This window comes from Nycticebus coucang, chromosome 5 (assembly GCF_027406575.1).
Source record: "Nycticebus coucang isolate mNycCou1 chromosome 5, mNycCou1.pri, whole genome shotgun sequence".
NCBI lineage: Eukaryota > Metazoa > Chordata > Mammalia > Primates > Lorisidae > Nycticebus > Nycticebus coucang.
In genome coordinates this window covers 75849649-75861724 of record NC_069784.1, presented here as the reverse complement: position 1 = coordinate 75861724, position 12076 = coordinate 75849649, and positions in this window count along the sequence as shown.

Here is a 12076-nt window from a genome sequence, read left to right as displayed (position 1 = left end):
TTGAGCCCAGGAGTTGAGGTTGAAGTGAGCTATGATCATGCCACTGCATTCTAGGGTGACAGGGCAAGACTCCCCGCCCCAACTGTGGCTAGTCTGGATTGAGTTGTGCTGTAAATGTAAAAATACACATTGGATTTCAAATACTGTAGTACAAAACAAAAGAATGTAAAATGTCTTAATATGTTTATAATGTTTATGTGTTTTAAATGGTAGTATTTTGGATACATAGGATTAAATAAAACATTAAAATTAATTTCAGTTTCCTTTTAGTCTTTTAAATCTAAGACTTAAAATCACAGAGTGGCTTGTTTTATAATTCTGCTGGACAGTGCTGCTATGAGACATGACATGGAAAATGTTAGATCTTTGTCTCATTCTCCCTACCTCTCATTCCTATTATCCAGAAGCAACCACTTTGAATTTTTATTTTATTTTTCATTTATTTATTTTTTAAGACAGAGTCTCACTTTATCCCCCTAGATAGAGTGCCATAGCATCATAACTCACAGCAACCTCAAACTCCTTGGGCTTAAGTAATCCTCTTGCCTCAGGCCCCTGAGTAGCAGGGACTACCAGCACCTGTCACTCAATGCCCGGCTCACGGAGTCTCACTGTGGCTCAGTCTGGTCTCAGACTCCTAAGCTCAAGCCATTCATCTGCCGTGGCCTCCCAGAGTGCTAGGAGTACAGGCATGAACCACCGTATCTGGCCACTTTGAACTTTTAGTCATTTCTCTGCTGTTCACTTCAATATTTCCAAATAACACACTGTTAATTATAGCATCTTACTATGTGCCAAGTATGTTCTATGTTCTGCATGTATGAAATCAGTTCTCAGAACAATTTTAAAGATGGAGAGACTCAATAGCAGAAATATTAAGGAACTTAGTCACAGATCAAGTGAATGACAGGTTGGATGAAATTTTGATTCCTAATACTTGGACATCTAAGCTCCAAACACTTTTATCATATTGCCTGCTCTGCTTATGCTTTCTTTTTTCTTCTGATTTTTTTATTTGTGAATATTATCTAACTCCCTATTACGGAAGATGAAGATTTTGCTTCATCACACACTTCCTATTCTTGCCCTTCCTCAACTGTCCTATACTGGGACTTCTCCCATCACTATTTAAAGTTTTTGTTAAACTCATATTCGATAAATATTCAATATACATAGATAATGCTTTTTTTCTGTAGTATATACTATGATTACATTTTCTTTTAGAATATTTTTGTGTTTCTGGAAGAAGCAATTGGTTGGTTGTAATTTGCTTGATTTACTTTGTGTCATCTACTAATTTATCACCAGAATCAATTGTCATTTATTTATTCTCCACTTAGAGGGAGACGTTCTTCCTAAAATCCTCATCCTCCAGTCTAGGCTAGCTACTCTCTCAGCCAAGGAGCACAGTTGTCATCATAGAATTGATCATATTGAGACTTCTTTTTATCTTTCATACAGGTATCCAAGATATGGGGAATCTAGTCTTTTAATTAGCACTTCGTTTTTGTTTGAGAGTGTAACATGTTCCCATGATTCAGAGGATGTTAGTTTAAATTTTTGTGGTTGTTTTAAAGTTTTCTTTGTTCCCTGCAGTAACACTACAGGTTGAATATCCCTACTCCGAAAATCAAAAATGTTTCCAAGTCCAAAGCTTTTTGATTGCCAACATGAGGCCACAAGTAGAAAATTCCACCCCAAAATGTAGTCAAATCAGTCAAAACTTCGTTGCATGTATAAAATTACTAAAAATATTATATGAAATTACTTCAGGGTATGTGTATAAGGCATATATGAAACAAATGAATATCAGATTTGGACTTGGGTCCTAGCTCCAAGCTATCTCATTTACATATATGCAAATATTCAACCAAGATATTTCTGGTCCCCACCATTTCAGATAAGGTATACTCATTTCCTTGAAGTCCCTTTTTACTTTTGGTTTGATCTTGGTCTTTCAAGTTAGAATAGTCCCTTAATTTTCTCAAATCCTTCATATTTGAGATATACAGACAAAACTAATTGGCAGGTATCTCTGGACATGAGTAGGACTTTCCAGTGGTGAGCTTTATTATAGTAAACCTCTTTCATGGGCTATCTCTCACACCCCTAAAATCATTTTCTAAATGTTATTCTCTGGGGTAGGTCAGTTTTTCCAGAGAGGAATCTTGTAGCTTTGTCTCTCAGGTGGCAGGAGCCAGGCTGTCAGAATTCTTGGAGACAAGTGTGAGTGGAAAGTTAGGTTATTTCATTGTTCCACAGTCCCATTTCACTGTATCTTTTTGCTTTTAGTAAGGAGTCCACTGACATTGCTGCCCCCAGATGTTTAGCCAGAAGTTTCACCTGCCTTTACCCATTAATGTGAAATGAATGCAAACAGGAATCCAAAATACAGCTGCCTATAATTAGCTATCATATATTACACAGATTCACACAATAATAATGATGAGTAGCATTAATATTAAATATTTGACATGTTTACTGTGCAGTAGGAACTACTATTATCCTCACTTGAATATAGTTGAGCCATATTCTACCATTGTAATTACCTAATTAAAATTTCTGTTCCACCTGGGCATGGTGGTTCGTGCCTATAATCTTAGCACTTTGGGAGGCCGAGGCAGGTGGATTGCTTGAGTTCACAGGTTTGAGACCAGCCTGAGCCAGAGTGAGACCTTATCTCTAAAAATAGCTGGGTATTGTGGCGGGTGCCTGTAGTCCCAGCTACTTGGGAGGCTGAGATAAGACAATTGCTTGAGCCCAAGACACTGAGGTTGCTGTGAGCTGTGATGCCACGGTAGTCTACTGAGGGCGACGGAGTGAGACTCTGTCTCAAAAAAACCCCAAAAGCTAATCTTCCTTTCCCGTTTCTCTTCTTATCCTTGCTCTTGGAAAAGTTTACAGCACTGAAAAGTGGTAGCGACAAAATTATATTTTTCCATTAATAAATTGCTGTCCTTGTAGGCATGGAACAATATTTTTTTACTGGCTGGTGTGAGAAGCATTCACCTTTCATTTGTCTTTAATAATGCAAAATTTCTCATAGATTATCAGTTGGTAATCCTTCTCCAGTTTTTCTATGGAATAGGCATTCTAGATAGCAAAAAGACACATTACCATAGAATCCAAGAAACCCAACTGAGACCATAAGGTGGGTAAGAAAAATGATGAAAATGAAGGACACCTGAGACACTTGGATTACTTCAGAATCCTGAGGCTGTCCACTGTTGCCAGTTTTTCCAGGACATCTTCCTTCTCTTTTATGAAAGTGGATGAGTTACATAGTATTTCAAAATATAATCTAGTTCTCCTCAGACCTTTCTAAAACTTTCGATCTACTCTTACATTATCAAAGTAAAAGTGATATTCTCCCATGCTTGAAATAAGGTAGCCTCTTGTTCAGTGATGTGGTAAATGATATGCTGTATTTTTCCATCTTGATGCCTTGGATTCTGCAGAGCATGGTGATGGTTAGTTACTCTTAAGAATATTTTCATAACTTATTTATACTTACCTCTGTTGTTTTAGCCTGAAGCAGCCACAGACAATACATAAAGGAGTGCGATGGCATTGCATTAAAATTATAGCCTCTTAGGTTTGAATTTTATGTAAGTTTTAGCTGTGCCCAGCTAATTTTGTTTTTGTTTTTGTTTTTTAATTTTTTTTGAGACAGTCTCACTATGTTGCCCTCGGTAGTGTGTTGTCATAGCTCACAGTAACCTCCAAATCTTGGGCTTAAGCAATTCTCTTGCCTCAGCCTCCCAAGTAGGAGGTGCCTGGGATTACAGGCACTCACTACAACACCCTGCTATTTTTTTTTATTGTAGTTGTCATTGTTTAGCTGGCCTGGGCCAGGCTCGAATCCGTCACCCTCTGTGTATATGGCCACAGTGCTACAGGCGCCGAACCCAACTTTTAGGTTTAAAAACTATATTTTACAGTATATGTTTCTGTACTTTGCTTTTTTGCTCAACATTGTGAGAGTAATCCAGGTTAATACATGTATACCTCTACTTTTTCCATTCTCGCTAATCCTGTCATCAGTTTTATCTAATCTGCTATTAAATCCATCTACCATCTGTTGGTTAATTTCAGTTATTGTATTTTTAGGCTCTGAAATTTCCATTGGTGCTTTTTTGTAGTTCCCGTTCTTCTGATCAAGTTTTCAATTTGTCAATCTAAGTTATTGAATATATCAATCACATTTATTTCAAAGTATGTATCTGAAAACACCAAAATGTAGATTTTTCTTTGGATGTTTCTATTATCTTTTTTTCCCTGTTATTTTTCACTTATGAGGTCCTATTAACTGCCACACCTAGTATGTTTTGATAGAATACTGAACACTGCACATGAAAAATTGTAGAGATAATGTGTGGCTCTGACTCAGGGGTCTACAAACTATGCCCCACGGGTCAAATCAACCTGCCACCTGTTTTTGCGTGGCCTTTAGCTAAGAATGTTTGCTATATTTTTAAATGGTTGAAAACAATCTCATGAATAGTAACATGTGGCAGCAACACATGAAACTTACATAAAATTCAAACCTAAGAGGCTATAATTTTAATGCAATGCCATCGCACTCCTTTATGTATTGTCTGTGGCTGCTTCAGGCTAAAACAACAGAGGTAAACAGTTCCAACAGAAACCTAACGTCCTTAAGAATAAAAGATCCACTATCGCCACCCTGCTGTAGCTAGATAATGGTATCTTTCTCCAGAGAGGGTTTACTCCTGGTAGACCATGGATATCAGGAAGATCACCTGGTCACATTTAGTTGATTAAAAGTTTGTCTAAAGTGTTGGGGGGTTGGTCAATTTCCAGTTCACTTCTAGGGTAAGCCTTTGGGGCTTCCAACTAAATTAAAAGCCTAACGTATTTATCCAGGCTCATATTCCTTGATGGACTGACTTAGTACTTTAGTGTTGGTGCATCCCCCTATAATTTTCCTTCTCTCTGAGATTATAGCTCTTCAAATCCTTGCTGCCTCAGTAATTAATGCCTTTATAAAGTATGTATGTGTGTATACATACACATATGTACATTTTTTTTAAATTTTCCTGTCAGAAATAGAAGTTCAAGGGGGAGGCAAGATGGCCGACTGGAGCCAGCTTTCCACAGAGGCTCCCATGCAGAAGGAAAGTTAAAGGACAGAAGTTTAATAAGTAAGCTGATGGTTTGGAGCTAAGCCAAGAGAGAAGGTTGAAGAATGCACATCAACCCTGCTGAGGCAAGCTGCGACTCCAAGGAAACAAACGATAGCTACAAAATCCATCACCAAGTGGACAGGAGTCCCCTCCCCCAGGAGAACAGCTCACAGTATACTTCCTACAAACAAGGGAGCAGAGTTCACATATCCTCCTATTTTATCCCACGTGAGAGAGCCTCTAAAAACCGGAACTCCTTTCCCAGAGAGGACCTACTAGTATGCCCTGGCATGTCCGCCAGGCATAAAACTGTATATATTCTCTACCTGCAATTCTGAACTCCCAGGATTCCCCTCCACTCTCACCCTGAGGTCTGGAAGCCTGTCCCCCATGGAGTCCAGATTCTTGGGCATTTTCTCAAGAGGTGTAGACAAGATGTGGGGTGTTGCAGGCCTGTGCTGATTCTGCGGCATAGGTATAAGGAAAAGACGGTGGACTAAGGGAACCATGCAGGAGAGGAAGAGATGGTGCTTTGTGGTATAGCAGCAGCAGTGGTGGGAACAATAGGGCTCACACCCCTGGGGATATTTTGGAGAAACTCCCTGCCTCTCTGGGCAACCAGAGAAAGCCGGGCATCTTCTCCGGTGGCAGCCACTGTAGAACAGATCTGGGAGAGAAATGCAGGCCCCATGAGCAAAGGATATGCCTGAGGCGGTACCTGCCTGGGCAGGGCGTGGCAGGGACTGAGACTAGAATATGCACACACACAGACAGCATATTCCCAGAGCAGGGTTGAGTCAGAAGCACTCCTTATTGAACCTAAGAAGCACCCGGCCTCCAGGAGATCATAGCTCAGACAAAAGCAGGCGGGGAGAGACAGGAACTGAGAGCTGAGTGTGAGCTCTTAGTGCACCTGCCCCAACACAGAGTGCAATGGAGACAGATACACCAGCTCTGGGCAGCAGCACAGACCGGGGCTGAATTGCAGTTTCTGTGAACTCAAACAGCACCTGGTCTGCAGGGGAACATAATCAAGACAGAAAAACAAATTCTGCAAAAATGTAAGTGTCAGTAACATCAGGGGTGGAGCTGGAACTGAGTGAACTGCCCAAGCTTCCATTAAGCACCCAAGGATGTCAGGCCTGAGCTATCCCTGCCAGATGGTGGCAGAGTGCAGTGGCCTGGCTGAAGAGACAGATCTTCCTATGACTCAGGTGAGCGCAAACTCCTGGAGCATCTGGACATTGAAGGGAACTGGGTCACAGCCCTGCGGAGTTACCAGTGAGTGGATGTGACAGAGGTGCAAGGTGGGGAAGGAGACATCAACCTTCCCAGACTAATTCATTTGCTGGGTGGGTCCTTCTGACTCCACAGACCACCGGAGTGAGTCATACTCAAGCTGCCAGCAGACCCCTGTTATCGAGTTGCCAGAGACCTTTTGAACTCTCCCACTTGAGACCAGGTGCTGACTGGGACAACTGATTTGGATCTCTTGAACTAGGCCAATCACCCGAGGACAATCCAAACTGGTACCCTGGCTGTGTGATTGTGGGAAGGTTTGATTTTCATTTTCCAGTTCTTGCCCGTGGTGGGGGGCAGGGTGACTTAATTGCTGGTATTTCTCCAGCAATTAAGCTGAGACATCAACCCAGAGTAACTGATTCACTACAGTAGGACAGATACCAGCTGAAAACAAGACAGAGCCACTTAGCTCCACTACACCAAGCAGGTCCCCAGTGTCCCAGGCCATAGTGCTGTACGGGTCCTTTGCAAAGCTCTAGAGGAAAAGGTACAGACACCAGTCCTAGCTCTTGGGCAAAAGGCTGGTTAATCCCTACTCCAGGAGTCCCCACCCCAACTTCACCTTATCTGCTTATCTAGCCAAATGGTGTAAAATAATCATGGGGTGGAATCAGTGGAAAAACTCCGGTAACATGAATAACCAGAGTAGATCAACTCCCCCAAGGAAATACACAGCAGACACAACAGAAAATCCCATTCATAAACAAATGGCTGAGAATTCAGAATTTGGATTGCAAATAAGATTAATAGAATGGAGGTAAAGTTAGAATTAAAAATTCAAGGAGAATTTCACAAGTTATCTCAAGAAGTCAATGAATTCAAAGACAAAATCACCATAGATTTTGACACATTGAGACAAGAACTTGCAGCCCTCCAAGTTATGAGAAATACAGTAGAATCCCTCTGTAACAGAATGGAGCAGGCAGAATAAAGGATTTCTGACATTGAAGACAAAGCTTTTGAATGCTCCCAAATGCTCAAAGAGGAAGAGAAGTGGAGACCAAAAATGGATCATTCTCTCAGAGAGCTCTGGGATAATTCAAAGAAAACTAATAATTGCCTCATAGGAATTCTTGAAAGCGATGAGGTTGCTTCAAAAGGCAAAGATTCTCTACTCCATGAGATAATAAAGGAGAACTTCCCAGACATGCCAAGAGAGTCTGAAATTCAGATAGCAGACAGTTTCAGAATCCCAGCGTGACTCAACCCAAATAAGACATCTCCTAGACACATTATAATTAACTTCCCCAAAGTTAATATGAAGGAGAAAATTCTGCAAGGAGCCAGACGTAAGAAAACCATAACCTACAAGGGGAAGAATATTAGGATGACTGCAAATCTCTCTGCTGGAAACTTTCATGCTAGAAGAGGGTGGTCATCGACTTTTTATCTCCTAAAACAAAATAACATTCAACTCAGGATCCTGTATCCAGCTAAACTGTGTTTCATTTATGATGGAGAAATTAAATACTTCATTGACATTCACATGTTGAAGAAATTTGCCATAACTAAACCAGCTCCTCAGGATAATCTCAGATCTATCCTCCAAAATGACCAGCGCAATCCTCTACCAAAAAAGTCATCTCACTCAGAAACTTTTGATCAAATGCCAACTTCCACAGTGGCAAAAGGATTAAAAATGTCCACTGGACTTTCGAAAAACTTGATACCTAAAATTCTACCAGAGTTATCAATATTTACAATTAATGTGAATGGCTTAAATTATCCTCTAAAAAGGCACAGGTTGACTGACTGGATACAAAAACTAAGGCCAGATGTCTGCTGAATACAAGAATCTCATCTTACCTTAAAAGATAAATATAGACTCAGGGTGAAGGTATGGTCATCTATATTTCAGGCAAATGGAAATCAGAAAAAAGCAGGTGTTGCAATTTTTTTGCAGATACCATAGGCTTTAAACCAACAAAAGTAAGGAAGGATAAGGATGATCACTTCATATTTGTTAAGGGTAACACTCAACATAATGAGATTTCAATTATTAACATTTATGCACCCAACCAGAATGCACATCAATTTATAAGAGAGACTCTAACAGACATGAGCAACTTCATTTCTTCCAGCTTCATAATAGTTGTGGAGTGTTGGATAGATCCTCTAATAAGAAGCTAAGCAAAGAAATTTTAGACGTAAACTTAACTATTCAACAATTGGATTTAACAGACATCTACAGAACATTTCATCCTAACAAAACTGAATAACACATTCTTCTCATCAGCCCATGGAACATACTCCAAAATTGATCACATCTTAGGTCACCTCAGCAAATTTAAAAGAATAGAAATTATTTCTTATATCTTCTTGGATCATCATGGAATAAAAGTTGAACTCAGTAATCTGCATACTCATACAAAAACATGGAAACTAACCTTATGCTGAATGACAGCCAGGTCATAGACAAGATTAAGAAGGAAATTACCAAATTTTTGGAACAAAACAATTATAAAGACGAATTATCAGAACCTCTGGGATACAGCAAAGGCAGTCATAAGAGGGAAAATTATAGCACTGCAAGCCTTCCTCAAGAGAACTGAAACAGGAAGTTAACAACTTAATGGGGCATCTCAAGAAACTGGAAAAGGAAGAACATTCCTATCCCAAACTCAGCAGAAGAAAACAAGTAACCAAAATTAGAGCAGAATTAAATGAAATTGAAAACAAAAGGATTATATAACAGATCAATAAAGCTAAAAGTTGGTTTTTGAAAAGGTCAATAAACTAGATAAACCTTTAGCTAACCTAAAGGGAAAAAGGGAGCAAAATCTCTAATTTCATCAATCAGAAATGGCAAAAATGAAATAACAACAGAGTCCTCAGAAATTCAAAAAATCCTTAATAAATATTATAAGAAATTATATTCTCAGAAGTATGAAAATCTGAAGGAAACAGACCAATAATCGGAAGTATGCCATCTTCCTAGATTTAGCCAGAATGAAGTGGAAATGTTGAGCAGGCCTATATTGAGTTCTGAAATAGCATCAACTATACAAAATCTCCCTAAAAAGAAAAGCCTGGAAGTAGATGGCTTCACATCAGAATTGTGCCAAACCTTTAAAGAAGAACTAGTACCTATATTTTCAACCTTCTCCAAAATATAGAAAAAAAAGGAATACTACCCAACACATTCTATGAAGCAAACATCACCTTGATCCCCAAACCAGGAAATGACCCAATGACAAAAGAAAATTATACACCAATATCACTAATGAATATTGATGCAAATGGGCAGCACCTGTGGCTCTGTGATAGGGCGCAGGCCCCATTTACCAAGGGTGGAGGGTTGAAACCCGGCCTCAGCCAAACTGCAACAAAAAATAGCTGGGGTTGGGGGGTAGGGAAAAAAAAAAATAGCTGGGCATTGTGCTGGGCACCTGTAGTCCCAGCTACTCAGGAGGCTGAGGCAAGAGAATTGCCTAGGCCCAGGAGTTGGAGGTTGCTGTGAGCTGTGTGACACCACGGCACTCTACTGAGGACCATAAAATGAGACTCTGTCTCTGTGGAAAAAAAAAAAAAAAAAAAAATATATATATATATATATATATATATATATGCAAAAATATTCAACAAGATCCTAGCAAACAGAATCCAGCAATACATCGAACAAATTATACACCATGACCAAGTGGGTTTTATCCCAGGGTCTTGAGGCTGGTTTGATACACATAAATCTATAAATATAATTCATCACATAAATTAAAAAACAAAGACCGTATGATTCTCTGATGCAGAAAAAGCTTTTGATAATATCCAGCATCCTTTCATGATCAAAACACTTAAGAAAATTGGTATTGAAGGGGACATTTCTTAACCTGATAGAGGCCATCTACAGCAAACTCACAGCCAATGTTGTATTGAATGGAGTTAAATTGAAATCATTTCCACTCAGATAAGGAACCAGGCAAGGTTGCCCATTGTCTCCACTGCTTTTTAACATTGTAATGGAAGTCTTAACCATTGCAATTAGGCAAGAAAAGGCAATCAAGGGTATCCATATAAGGTCAGAAGAGAACAAACTTTCCCTCTTCACAGATGATATGATTGTATATCTGGGAAACACCAGGGATTCTACTACAAAACTCTTACAAGTGATCAAGGAATACAGCAGCAACTCAGGTTACAAAATCAACACTCATAAATTGGTAGCCTTTATATATACTAACAATAATTGAGCTGAAAAAACAGTCAAGGACTCTATTCCTTTCACACTAGTGCCAAAGAAGATGAAATATTTGGGAGTTTACCTAACAAAGGAGTGAAAGATCTCTATAAAGAGAACTATGAAACTGAGAAAAGAAATAACTGAAGATGGTAACAAATGGAAAAACATACCATGCTCATGGTTGGGAAGAATCAATATTGTTAAAATGTCCATATTACCCAAAGGAATACACCATTTTAATACAATCCCTATTAAAGCTCCACTGTCATACTTTAAAGATCTCGAAAAAATAATACTTTGTTTCATATGGAATCAGAAAAAACCTTGAATAGCCAAGGCATTACTCCGAAATAAAAACAAAGCAGTAGGAATCTCGCTACCAGACCTCAGACTATACTATAAATTAATAGTTATCAAAACTGCCTGGTACTGGCATGAAAACAGAGAGGTAATGTATGGAACAGAATAGAGAACCAAGAGATGAACCCAGCTACTTATCATTACTTGATCTTTGATAAGCCAATTAAAAACATTCAGTGGGGAAAAGATTCCCTATTTAACAAATGGTGCTGGGTGAACTGGCTGGTGACCTGTAGAAGACTGAAACTGGATCTACACCTGTCAGCATTAACTAAGATAGACTCTCACTGGATTAAAGATTTAAACTTCAGACATGAAGTGCAGGGAAAACACTTGAAGAAATCAGCCTGGGAGAATATTTTTTGAGGAAGACCCCACCCCCAGCCCGGGCAATTGAAGCAACACCAAATATACACTACTGAGATCTGATCAAACTAAAAAGCATTTGCACAGCCAAGAACACAGTAAGTAAAGCAAGCAAACAGCCCTCAGAATGGGAGAACATATTTGCAGGTTATGTCTCTGACAAAGGTTTAATGAACAGAATCCTCAGAGAACTCAAACATATTAGCAAGAAAAGAACAAATGATCCCATCTCAGCGTGGGCAAGGGATTTGAGAGAAACTTCTCTGAAGAAGACAGGCACATGGCCTACAGACACATAAAAAAATGCTCATCAGAGAAATGCAAATCAAAACTATTTTGAGATATCATCTAACCCCAGTAAGATTAGCCCACATCATCAAATCCCAAAACCAGAGATGTTGGCATGGATGTGGAGAAAAGGGAATACTTCTGGCACTGCTGGTGGGAATGTAAACTAATACATTTCTTTTGGAAAGATGTCTGGAGACCATTTAGGGATCTAAAAATAGACCAGCCATTCCATCCTACAATTCCTCTACTAGGTATATATCCAGAAGACCAAAAATCACTTTATAACAAAGATATTTGCACCAGAATGTTTATTGCAGCCCAATTCATAATCTCTAAGTCATAGAAGAAGCCCAAGTGCCCATCAGCCCAAGAATGGATTAATAAATTGTGGTATATGTACACCATGGAATATTATGCAGCCTTAAAGAAAGAT